Below are 13,479 nucleotides of genomic sequence, written 5' to 3'. Positions count from 1 at the left end.
ATTAAGGTCAAATATTTCCTGCTGCAGTTCTGGAAGTTCAGGAACTTCCCATCACATTTATTTGTGTTTTGTTTTCAGAAAGATTTCCCCTAGAAAAAAAAATACAAACCTTAAAATTAACTCACGGTATGTAGTCAAACAAATCTTAAGGGATAATTTAATGAAGAAAATTGGCAGTTTCATTTTACTTTTCTTACTTATTAGCAGAATGCATACAATTGTAATCTTTTTAGGTTAATTTATTTCTATACTCCAGTCTCCTCTTCAGATTCAGAGGATCATAGAACAAAACTAGCATCGAGCTGGAAAAGATGATGTGAGTTATTGAATCAAGTATCACATTACAAATAATCACATTATTTATCTACAATCCAATTTAACGTGGTGAGGTGTATTTATGTGCAGATGCAAGAGTGCACAGAGGGACAGCTATGTGGAGGATCTGTGATATTAAGTCTTCAAAGTTGCTCAGTATTTTCAACAATCTTAGGGGCACCTGGGAACATTCATTTCTTCTCAAGGTCTTATGGGGATACTCTACTGTATTTATAACATGGAAAGAACTTTCACTTTTTTTAAAGGAGCTCGATGCTTGTGCTTTCCTAGGCAAATGCATTTTCATTTCATTGGACATTTTGCATTATATGTATATCTCACAACAGCCATGAAAGACCATTGCATCTTGGCAGCGTCTTTAGCCATTTGGTTCAATTTAGTTTTCACATTCAAAATTTGAAAAGTAGGGTCAAAGGAAATACAATAGCTTTGAACTGCTGCATGTTTACAGTATTCTTCTTACAGAAGCATTCAAATGCATTTCTGTACTACCCATTGATGGTAAGGATCTCAAATGAACAATAGAGAAGACTGAATGACTGAATGACTTTTTTTTTTCATAAAAAATCTTTTTTGCGTATTACATAATTTGTGCAAAAGTATTTGATGTGATCATCTTGAATGTACTGCATTCATGTCCAATTTTACACAGTATTCTCGTTGTACTCACAATTTGGTAAAGTGACTCAGTATCATACTACTCCAATCCTATATGCATGAATAATTTTTTCCATGAACTTTACTTTCCTTTGGACAAAATGTTAGTTGTAATAATAATAATAATAACAAAAAGTTATAATTACCAGAAAATATTTTTATTATTAATAAATAGTAAATAAAAATGGCACTAAATTATGTATATTTGACCAAGCAATCTTGAAATGTTTTTGTGTGTTTTTTAAGCTTTTCTAAAGAAATTTTCATGGTTTTCATATGCAAGATATTTAACAAGCCTTAGTTTTGGCTGGATAAACACATCTATTCTTAATCTGGTCTAAAAGTAAGTTCATTATGCTTTTCCGTCTGTTTAGTTTTGGGAAACAGAACTAATGCCTTAGCAGAAAGAACTGAAAACTTTGGTTTTTACATTATCTGTCTTCTCCAAAGACAACCCACAAGTATGTTAGCTAGAGTCGCAATTCACTGAAAATACATGTACTAGTGAGCTCACTTCAGTGTTGGTTCCTGAGGAATATACTGACTAAATGGAAGAATGCTAGTTTTAATCCTTTTCTGTCTTCCTTCATTAGATGCTTTGTAAAATAGTTTAGAGATGTAAATAGATTTTCTACTATCATGACCTAAAACCTAGTTAAGTCAGTAGGAGTCTTTCCAGGGATTTCAATGGTTTTTGGATCGAGCTGTGGTAGAGAAACCTCTAATTGATAGAGGATTATTTCTTCCGTGTTTATTTTGTATACCATATGGAATAAACCTCTGGGCTACACTACAAGATAAAGTAGGAAGAATAATATATGTTTACACCTACCATCTAAACTAGCTGTGTAACTTACAGTCTGTTTACTGTGAAACTGTAGAATGGAAGCAGGTTTCTTTGTGTGGACTGTAATGACAGTGTCTATTTTATCTTACTGCTGCATCATGAATTTCATTTGCATAAGTTGATTTACTGAAACAGATGATGTTCAGAATCAAATGTATTTTACACTCTGTATTAATATTAGGCTCAGGACTGCTCACATAAAGCCAAGCACAGGATTAAAACATCTGCATTTCAAGTTCACTTATTTTGGAAATGAAAAAAAATCTGACTTTCTTATCCTCATTCCTTAACAAATACTGCAGTATCTGAACTGAGGATTCAAGAATGTAAAGTCCCAGCTCTTCACTGTAAGTGTCAAGGATCACTAGAAAGTGTAAATGTTAATTATTTAAACACTAATCCATTCTACCATACTATGTTTTAGGATTAAACAACTGTTTACCTTTAAAAAATCATGTATGTACATTTGTCAAAGAATAAAGAAAAATAACTGAACACATTACTTTTAGAGTTTATTTTGTCTTTTACTTTGATTTTTCCTTTCATGTGCATGTAATTGAGTCTGGAATATTATATTACTTTGGCAGGTAGTTTTACAAGAAGCTAACTGGCTATGCTTTTCAATATTGTTTCATATTTATATACTGTCTGCTATCCCAGAGGATCCTGGACCTGTTTTGCAAACTAACTGCACACAGCAAAAGTGAGCTGCAGCTGCCCTGGTATGAAATTGGCAGACAAAAACCAGAAAGTGTAGTGCACAGCTGAGAAGGGAAACAGCAATTAATGCCATTTAGAAAAAAGCTGAATCTTATAAAATGTTCTGCTGGACTGGTAAGGTTCTCACAGTGACCAAAAGACAGCAAAACCAGTCACCAACTCCAGTCTCGGGTTATTCAATCTAATACTTATCTAATCTTAAAAGCAGATCTGAAGATGCGCTGGGGGACTTGTGTATGGTGGTGGGGAGCACTGCTGTGTGCGGGTGTTGGGTTACCAGCCCTTGGATTCAGAACACTGGGTGAGGTGCCAAATTCTTCCTATAACAGCATATGGTGAGAGTTAAACTTCTGAGAAGGATGCAAAACAGCCTCTGTGCTAAGCAGGGAGAAACGTCAGTCGGTTTGATATAAAATGCTGGTGAGGACCTCCCCTCTCTCCTTGTCTTGGGTTTTTATCCAATGTTTTTCCTTATGTGCCTTTAGGATCTCTCTAAAGCTGTTTGAACTCCCTCCGTAAGGACAGAAATGTCTCAGAGAGATGCATTTCACTTAGCTGAGACAATTACCTTTAGGTGGAAATAATTCTTTGGAGGTTCTTCTTTCCCTACCCTTCTATTAATTCTAAGAGCCTGCAAAATGAGAACCCTGTCAGGACTCCTCTGCCAGCTGATGGATCCCCTCTCTGGAGACTGGTGGTATCTCAGCTATTTCTCTCCACTTCCTTTTTACAAGTGTTTTGTTTTTATTTTTTTTCTGCTTTTCAAAACATATTTGAAAGCAATCTTCTAGCAGCATGACATCTGTGTGGAATGTATGGTGATCTTCTCTACATTCAGGAAGGGCTGACACATCTCAGCTAGATCTGCAGCTACGCTTAAATAATGATATTCTGTACAAAAATCTGTTTTCTTGTGGCTCATTTGTCTGTTCACATTTAGGTAAGCAAGTTTCATTTTCAGCTGAGGTTATGCAAAAATATTGTGATGACAAATGCAATTTAGAAACGAAGCCTTCACACTGGAGGCATTATCCATTAAAAGTCCACTTTGAATCTCATTTTCCTAAATATACTCAGCTGATTTGAATAATTAAAAAGCTTAGCATGACTTGAACTTCTACATACGAAAAGTCCTGAGAAACTTCAATCAGTCCAGTTGGTGAACAGAAGCAACTTTTAATAAGTGACTTTGCCTATCATACAGTGAAATTTTGAATATACTAACCCAGTATTTAGAAATTTAAAGCATACTTTGGATATTCATTGATCAATATTAGAATTGTACCCTTTTATGCAGAAGATTAAAAGATTAAAAAAGAATAACTTTGTCAGACACTTACAATGGGTAATGTGAGCCATTAATGTGACCTTTGTAAAGCAACTTCTTAACGCTGTAGTAGATAAGCTGCAACGTGTAAACTGCTGACTGCAAAATTTGTCTGTACCTCTAAACAGAGCGCTATGTAGCCGATATGTTTCTGGTGCATTGGAATTTTTTTCTGAAACAAGATAATTGTTGAAACTTAACTAAAGGAAAAAGTCAATTCTTTGACCAAAAAGTCCATTATATCTTGAAGTGTTAAAAATGAAGAAGAGCCCTCAGTTACAAAAGAGAGTTTCATATAATAATAATACAGACTGCAATAGTGAGAGATTTCTATTTAATTACGTGATTACAATACTTACATTTACTTACAGTACCTGTGATTAAGAATACAAAATTCTCAGAGACGAGGTCAGAGGACAATTTGCTGATGATTTGGATAGGTCCTAGAAAAAAACCCTCACTGTATGCATGGTTAACTATAGAAAACTGTGAAGGGCTAACTCTATACCTTGAAACTGAATTCACAATAGTATCCTCAATTACAGCACTTTATGACTTCCAAATGCTAATAACAATTCAGAAAACAGAAAATTTTTAGTTGACTCACTACGACAAGAAATAATGGGTTGAAACTGGAATGAGTCACAGCAGGCAGTAAGAAAAGTTTACCGTGAGTGAAGTTTTGGAAGCACTGAAATAGGTCACCTGGGCAGGTCTACAGTCCTCATCCCTGAATGTCTTGAGAAAGAACTTGCATAATTATCTAACATAAAGGACGTGAATCTAATTGGCCTTCCTTGTACAAAGTGACCTCTGAAATGCCTTTCACCTCCAGGATGGTATTGTACAAAAATAACACATAGCCACTTGCTACTCATGATGTCTAGATCCTGGTCTGAATCCAGACTTCTACAGGGATTTAAAGATGTCCAGATACCATGTTAGGCAGGGGATCATCCCAGACTGAGACAGAAGTCTCAGATTCTCCATATTACAGACTGAATTTAAGTAGTCCTGATTCAGTCTGCTCCTTGGAAGACTCGGTTTCAGTATTAAAAAAGTGTGTTAAGTTGGTCAAAATTGACTTGAATTAGTTTGCATTTACAATTCTCTGTTCTTCTTACTATAAAGAACTGATCAAAGGTACATACTGCTTTGAATTGTACTTGTGAAATATGAGTCCCCATCTGGAAAGCTTAGCTAAAATTAGCTAAAATATGTGTGGTTGCATGCACCTCTGACTTCAGTTCAAAGCAAAAAGGCAAAGAAAGGCCAAGTGATTTCTAACATGAATCGGTAAACTCACGCTACCAAATGTACTGTAAGGGAAGCAATGTCTCAAATCAAGCATTCAACCCTACCTGTAATCCCACTGAATTAAGCAAGAGTACTTGTATAGATAGTGCTTACAGAGAGTAAGAGTGGAAGAATCAAGCTCCCTAACTTGTCTTTGTTTATTCATTTCTTGGATAGAAAACCCCCACACAGTACAAGCATATGATTAATGAGTTAGAACTATTTAATAAGTGCCTGGATTTGCATTCAGGCATGGTTTCGATGTATCTCTTCCAAAGAGACCAATAATCCAACCAGCTAACCTTGATCTTGCAAAAACTCCCTCCTTGTTAGAAAGTAAGGCTTAGAGTTTTTCGTTTTGTTTTGTTTTAATTAGTAAACTTTATTTTTTTATTTAATTAGTAACTAACAGTTGTTTAATTATCTTTGCTGCTGCCTATGCCCTTTCAAAGGAGAGTGGTAAGTAATTTGAAGTAAAAATAAGCAGAATGTTTGAATGCTTTGGAAACAGTGAACATCCATCAGTTGCATAGATTTCCCATAATAACAACGATTGGCGTGTATCAGCCCAATTGTTAACTGCAGGCAGTTAGCCAGCCAGCCACAGTTACTAAAGCAGCTCCATGACCTATTGGCACCTTGCCTAATTATATTTTTGATAACAAGCTGTAGATATAATTAGAAGTGTAAGTGCAATATAAAGAGATAGCAGGCTTGTTTCACACCCTCTTATAAACTGGAACATAATTAGATGCAGGATACTGTCACATACCATGCTGTGTAGCTGATTTCAAAAGCACTGCATTATAGGTAAGTGGGACGGTCTGACTGACTCTGGAAAATTGTGTTCAATCCCCAGGCTCTCAGAAACGTAATTTCCTTTTTTATATAGGAAATTTTAGCAATAACTGAGGGGAATTTTTACCCATTTGGGAAATTATGCCATTTTTACTTGGCAGAGAAATATGATTGCATTGCATCTTAGAGGGAAAAATAGCGAGCTATGAAGAACATAAATGTCTTTAACCATTCAGATGTTACAAAAAGGAAAGTCTAATCAATGAATATTTATTGATTGTTCAAACTTTTCCCTCAGTGTCACAGCAAATATCTGCTTGAAACTATCTTGGGTACGAGTCTTGGGTACTCATTCTTGTTTTGCCATTGGATGTGACCAGTTGTTCAAAATGGTGCCAAGCTTAATTACTAAGCCAGACAGCTTTGTGCTTCAAACAAATGTGCAGCTTGGTGACTTGTTACTTAAATGTGTAAAGTGGGTATAAAACGCCGTTTCTTCCAAGGAAAGGAGTGTGGCAAGAAACTAACAGGTGCAGTGCTGCTCGTGATAACTTCTGAGATCATTTTTGTCTCTTTGATCAGAACTGGGCTGACTGTGAAAATACCTGGGAAATTACTCCTTGTGATTTGGAGGTAATGGTTGTTTGCAGAGTAGGGTCTGGGAGGGGTCCTTTATTGGGGAAAAAAAAATAAGGAAAATTAAGTGCTCTGATTTGAAGAGAGAGGAAGGAAGGATTTATTAAAACAAACATCCATAGTTATTAACACCCTGCACTAAAGTCAGAGTGACTTGTCCAGTGACTGTGACAATTCACAGAGTTAGAGTATCCAGTCCCTGATCTGCTGAATTATACTGACACAAACTGCCCAGACAGTGATATGTAATAATCCTTTTCAGCATGGAGATTTAACTAGAAATGACAGCTTTCAAATGCTTATAGCTTCATTATCTGAGCCCAGAAATAATCTACAGGAAAAAAAATATATATATCGAATCCCCACCAAAGGCAATTGGAAGCAAAGGAATTGGAAAGCAATTTCACATAGCTAAATTTTACAGAAGAATGCTTTACCATGTATTCTGCAACTATATATGACCTGTGCCCATTGCATATGCAGATACATCAGTCACAAGCAAGTCCCCTTGCTATCGTGTTTCCTGCTGCACCAGTAAAGGAGATGTGAAGGACAGACAGGCTACTATAAACAACCATGCTCTCAGGGAGTGTAAGAATGAGTTATTTGATATAAAATTACCATAGGATCTATCATCTAATACAAATTACAACCCAAATATATTTGTTTGTCTTATTTGAGCGATATAGGCCCACTCCATTCCATCCCATGAGTGTCTCTAGCAGAATGTGGTTGTACAGAATGATGAAATTAAGCACAGCAAATATTCCGTGCCTCATAACATCTTATGTATGATATTAAGGATTTCATCTTCCTTGGAAATTATTCATTTCTGAACATTAATTCTTTCTCCCTTTGTCATGATGTTCAAACAGATTCAAGAATCAGGCAGAGATGTCAGGATCCCTCTTGCTCTTGGCACTGAGCTCTAACACAGACACAGCCCAGCCACCAGCAAGCCCTCACACGGCATGAGTCCTCTTTGCTCCCTGCAGTACTCAGCAAGCCATAGCACACGTTGACAGCTCTTTGTGTCATTTTTGTCTGATAAGTTAGTTTAGCAGGCCCCTTCATAGCTGTCTCCGTGCACCTTCAGAAACTGCGAGGGAGAATTCAAATCTTACTGATGGAGTCTGATACGGCTCTGTGTGCTCAAGAAGAGATTTCTGATGTAGCCTGAAAGTGCCTAAGTGATGCAGAGGGGAGACTGCCAGAGAGAGAAGGAAAAAGAGTTCCTTGGGTAAAAGGTACAAATGGTAAAACTATTGACCCAAGAACTTTGTAGCTTCTTCTTGAACAGTCTCACTACAGTAGGAGTTAACTACACCATCCCATCAGCATGCCCAGACATTTCTGTAATTGGCCTCTTTGATATTCTGCAAGACTTCGTCTGGACCCTGCAAGAGGGCTTTGCATTCTGGTGTAGCACTGTAGGCACAGCCATACCAGCATGAGCACGCGCATATTTTTGCACATGCGAAATAGCTCATAAAGCCATTTGAGCTCCTTCTGTGACCATACAGGGACAGATCCTGCAGTGGTGGCACTTTGATGTCGATAGGACAATGGCAACTTGCAGCAGCAGAGAATCTGCAAAAAAAAATCAATAGTCATGCATTAGCTCTTCTAGTTATATTTTCACCTTGCATGGTCTTGCTATTTCTTATTTCCCTGGGACATACTCATTATTACTCTGTCTCCAGAGAAAGGGTTAGCTAGCGAACTTACAAAACATTTTAGACCGTACACTCAGCAATTCTTTAAGATCGTTTTTATGGTGAAATATGACCACAGGTTCCCTTTTATTTTTCTGTTACTGGCTTCAGTGGGAATGCATAGCATTTTATTAAGGAGATTAATGCCTCGGGACACTGTGTATGAGAACTCAAGCCGGCAGATATTTAAATAAGTTAACAGAAAAATAGGTTTAAAAATATTGCCAGGCAGAGACATTGTGCTATAATACCCCTGCATTACATATATTGTTTTTATTATGTTGGACTTTTCTGGCCTGAATTCTAGAAGGACCCTGTTCCTCAAGTTACTTTAACCCTGCAAAGTTACAAGCTGCAGACCTCCATTTGTATCTTTCCATCTATAGGTCTTTTTTGATGGTGATCTACATAGCAATCAAAAAACCAGAGATTTGATGAGACCCTCATTCTAAAAATCCTAACAGAGATAAATACAGGAACAGCTTTCATACAAGAAACCAAACTAGCAATGTTTCCTGCTCTCCCTATCAATTATGCTATGCGTTTCTGGATGCCTCCCACAACTATGTTATGTTGGCTCCTAATTTCCAGCCTTACCTGCCAGACCCCCCAAAATAAATGTCCATAACTAAATATTATACATAGTTATAAATGGGTCTTTATCAAGATTAAAGAGCTGGCTGAGCATATTAAAAGGTACTTTGCCATACCCCTGAGTAGAGCTGATGTAATTTTATTCTAATAGTCAAATTTCTAACTGAAATTTGACTATTAGTATTTTGGAAGAGAAGACTTGTTTGTTTGTTTTCATTCACCTATGGCCATAGGTAATTTAGAAACAGACAGATTGCTATGACGAATCCACAAAGCCAGATACAACAACACCAAGCCAGATGCATGAGAACACAAACCACAGCCAGATACATGAGAACATGGAGAAAACATTCTCAGAGGGATTATGTGTGTCTGGGAGGCTCACATGTTGGTCATTCTGCTCTTTGGAGATTGACATAAACTTTGAAGTACTTTTATTTTTTCCATTTTTTTAAATCAAATTTCCTGATATTTCTTTAACCTACATTACTATCAATCCACCTTGTCAGGTTTGACTTTCCAATATTCTCTTTCTTTCAATTTGAATTTAGTGCTTTCCATTTTCATAAATTGTCATCATTTTGAATAATCACAGAAGAAGCAGAAGCTTCTCATACTTCTTTACCTGCTCCCCTTATTTGAAATATTTCTATTATTGTGTCCAGTGTTGTTAAACTCCTTTAATTGAAACAGTCTTAAGGGTTTTCAAGTCATTCTGAACAAGAACTTTTTCCATGCCATTGACCATTCTTATTGCCCTTCTCTGAATGTCTTTCATGCTGAATCTGCAATATCTTTTTCTAAAATCACCTAATGAATATTCGACTCATCTTTTTTTTTATCTGAAGCTTTACTCTGAATTCTGATATAATTATTTTTCCCTGTGTATCCACTTGCTCTATTATTTCACTTTTGGATGGGTATGCCCACGTATAGGAAGAAAAGGATACTTGCATGTCACTAACTACAGCTGCACAGTGAATATCAGGTTCCTTTCCTAAAGTGAAGTTTTTGGACTTAGGCAAGTAAATATTTTCCTTCAGCACTGACCTTTGTTGTTTCTCATTTCATTACTTTCCGTCACCATCGAGTAGTCTTACTTCTCTACCCACCTTCCGTTCAGATGATTAGTAAATACATTACACATTGAATCTAATACTGACCCTTGTAATATTTTTAAGTGAACCTAAAACACTGCTTCTTTAAATTTGTGCCAGGTTTGTGATTCATGAAAATGCTTTGCCTTTAATGTGATATATACTTCAGGATAAGGATTTCTTGGTAAACCCCAGCAGATTGTGTCAACCAGTTTTCTTTATGAATCGCTTGATTTTTCCAGTTTAAAGCTTCTGATGAAAAGTGAGATGCTTTTTTACTTGAAAAAAAAACATTGGTTAAACTGTCTGTTATGACACCAGACAATTTGCTATTCTGTTTATAAGTAACACTTCAACCACATATTCCAGGTATTGATGTAACCCTTACTACTCTAATGGTTTTAATTGTGTCTGAATTCTTTTTTTAAACATTACCTATCCACCAGTCTTCTGAAACAGTAGCTGTTTTTAATGAGAGATTGCATATCTTTGCAAGAAGCTCATCATTTTTATTTCTGAACTTCTTCAGAACTCATAAATGTATGACATCTGGGTAGCCAGAGTGATAGCAGAAGACAGCTTGAAAAAATAAAAATGAGCCATGTCTGTAAATCAGCCTGGCAAAATGCCACCATCTCAGTAGTTCTGGAAAACCAGGCTTTTAGAAACTTTGCAGTTCAAACTTTTCTTAACCCAGCGTGTGCCACATATTCATAGCTGCTAAACTAGTCCTTATTCTACCTGGTAATCCAATAATAGCTGTATTGTTATGTAGCTTTTATATGTATTCATTATTGGTTAGGTCAATGTATAGACATGTATGAGAAGAAAAAAGAAAATAGAGGGAGAAACATTCTATCTCAATTTCTGTAATAGCAGTCATCTTCTGAAGGGAAATGGAAGTATTTTTATCCCTGAAATGGAAACCTTGGCATGTTTCTGGGAGGAAGATTTTATTCTTCAATGTAAAAATAAACAAGAATCCCCTGTCAAATAACACACGTATTTCCTGCTTTCAGTAATGCTAGATGCTCAGCTTGAGAAAGCCTCTCTGCATTGGGACATAGATCTTTTTAAATAAAAGATCAATACAAAGTCAAGATACAAACACCATTGTGCCTCATGCATTGATGTGCATACTGGGGAAAATGTAAGACTTTTCTCAGTAATTAAAAATACATGGTTTATTTTCTTTCACTAAGCTGCCTTATATTCACAGATACATTTGGACTCAATGATCTTTGTAGGTCCCTTCCAACTGAACTATTCTATTCTAGTTCAAGTTCTTTATCCCTATCCCTATCTACCATTTCTTCTTCTGTTTCATGTCAAGAGCCAAGGTGGTGGTGGACCTTCCACCAGGAGAGGGGCAGCAGTTCCCACCTCGCAGGAGAAGGTGCCTGAGAGCAGCATCGCTGCACTCACCAGCAAGGAGTAACAGTGCCATTTTTGCAGTGAGCTCCTGGTGATGTTTTTATCCTTCATTTCAAGTATCATAATTTCACTGCTCAGGGTTTCCTTGGTGTGTTTTGGAAGCTCCTAGGTGACTCTGAATGATACTAGGAGCCCAGAAGAAACGAGAGGATATTCAGAGGGAAAGCTTAAGAAGGTCCTACCTCCTGGCAGCACTTATTTAAAAATAATTAAGAAAAGCAAATATGTCACAGGCATGGCAAAAATTCAAGAATGCAAAAGTATACCTCAAGATACACTCCATAGAAAGCAGTTCAAAAATAAAACCAACACCTAAATTTGTGGACCATAATTTTCTGTCAGAATAGAAATCCAATAGAAATCTGCATTATTTCCATTAAGCTACCATTTTCTTCTCAAAAATACTGCCAGGGAAAGTCTAGATACTCACTTTGAGGGGGGTCACTGAAGAGTACAGGAGAGATCATTGTTTCAGCTTCCTCCTCATTTGAAACGAACAAAATGTGAAATAATAAAATTTCCTGAGGCTTGCAAGTTCTAATTTCACTCTTTTATTTACAGGAAGAACGTACATGTGGTCAAGCAGATGTCTGCAGGCATGCATGGTATGATCACGTGGTGATTAGAAGGTCAAATTTTTCTCATGTTTCCAAGACAGAACTTCCAAGCCTTCCATGTGTCTCTATAGCTCCAAGAGCTCCCAGTTTAACCTGTGGATTATTTTGGGGCTGCTATTCAGTATGGAAGAAGAGATAATTCATTGCACTACTTACTTGAGAATGAACGTTTGGCAGGGCATCAGGACTTGAACAGGAAACAGTCCTTTTCTGCAAATATGTGGGAGATGCATTCAGGGGATGCATCTGAAAAGATACAATACAGCACGCAACCAGCAGCAGACTGCAGCCTGAGGCTTTGGTGCCAAAAAAATTACAGTTTGTACAACAAGGTCAGTTCAAGGCTGAATTTAAGTGCTCTCTAAACTCACATAATTTAAACAAAGCTGCTGTAAAGCTCTCCATTTCAGACCAGAAATTAAAAGTTAGTAGATGAAGACCATTAGGTTTTTAACACTTTGCAATAAAGCTTGTGGACTGTTTAGATAGAGTATTTTACCAAGGATTAACAGACAGGATTGTGCATAACAACTGGAGTTGGAATGGACTGGGAGATCTGCTGTCTTTGCCGCCTCTGAATCACAACTAATATTAATGATCGCGATAAATTACCCCTAAATAAATAGTTTTATTTCTGCTGGAGTTTGAACTGTGTAAGTAGTACGAGCCTCCCCCTGCCCTGAAATGCTAGGCTCTTCCCCCATGTGACCCCAGTGCTTGTTTATGGCTTTGCAGCAGGAATGGCAGGTCAAAGAGTAAAGCCATGTGTGAGCTATTTCTGATCTAGCCCTGAAGCCAGTGACGGAGACGTTGGAAATCTTCGGAGAAATACCATTTGTTCTAGCTGGCGGTTCACAAGGCCAAGACCCAGCTAGATGCTGTTAACCGTAGCTGCCAGCAGCTACCCACACACCTAGCAATAGCATACTGGTGCTGCCAGTACTGTTGGAGGCCAGCTGTCAGAGACTGGAGCTGATTCCTGTCCTGGGCAGACCCCTCTGGCGCTTTCTGTGCTTTGACTGGTGCTGTCATGTCCACACCTGCCAGGCTGTGGGGCTGGGGCAACAGGATGGACATGGATTGCGTGGGTCCAAAGCAACAGGGCCTGCGGTGAGCACTGAGAGCAGCTCTGGGCTCCACAATACTGACAGCATGTTAAGATACTTGAAAGCCTCCAGAGGAGGGCAATGTATCTGGTGAAAGGGCTGGAAGGCCTGTCCTGTGAGGGGAGGCTGAGGACACGTGGGGTGCCCAGCCTGGAGAAGAGGAGGCTGAGAGGCGACCTCCCTGCCCTCTGCACCTCCTGAGGAGGGGAAGCACAGAGGGAGGTGCCGGCCTCTGCTCCCTGCTCACTGGTGGCAGGACGTGTGGGAACGGCACAGAGCTGTGCTAGGGGAGGTTCGCT

The 13,479-nt window shown here is 37.9% G+C and overlaps 1 long non-coding RNA gene across 3 annotated transcripts in view; it reads right to left on the bottom strand.

The window, feature by feature from the left end:
* LOC121069259 overlaps window positions 1-11,970 on the bottom strand; it is a 34,019-nt gene extending 22,049 nt beyond the window's left edge. For all 3 annotated transcript variants that reach the window (XR_005819361.1, XR_005819362.1, XR_005819363.1), the window contains exon 1: window positions 11,888-11,970. This is a non-coding gene — a long non-coding RNA (uncharacterized LOC121069259). The remainder of the gene's footprint in view (window positions 1-11,887) is intronic.
* Between the last annotated feature and the right edge of the window lie 1,509 nt (window positions 11,971-13,479).

Source organism: Cygnus olor, chromosome 4 (genome assembly GCF_009769625.2).
Source record: "Cygnus olor isolate bCygOlo1 chromosome 4, bCygOlo1.pri.v2, whole genome shotgun sequence".
Taxonomy (NCBI): Eukaryota; Metazoa; Chordata; class Aves; order Anseriformes; family Anatidae; genus Cygnus; species Cygnus olor.
This window is presented reverse-complemented; position numbering and strand designations above follow the sequence as displayed.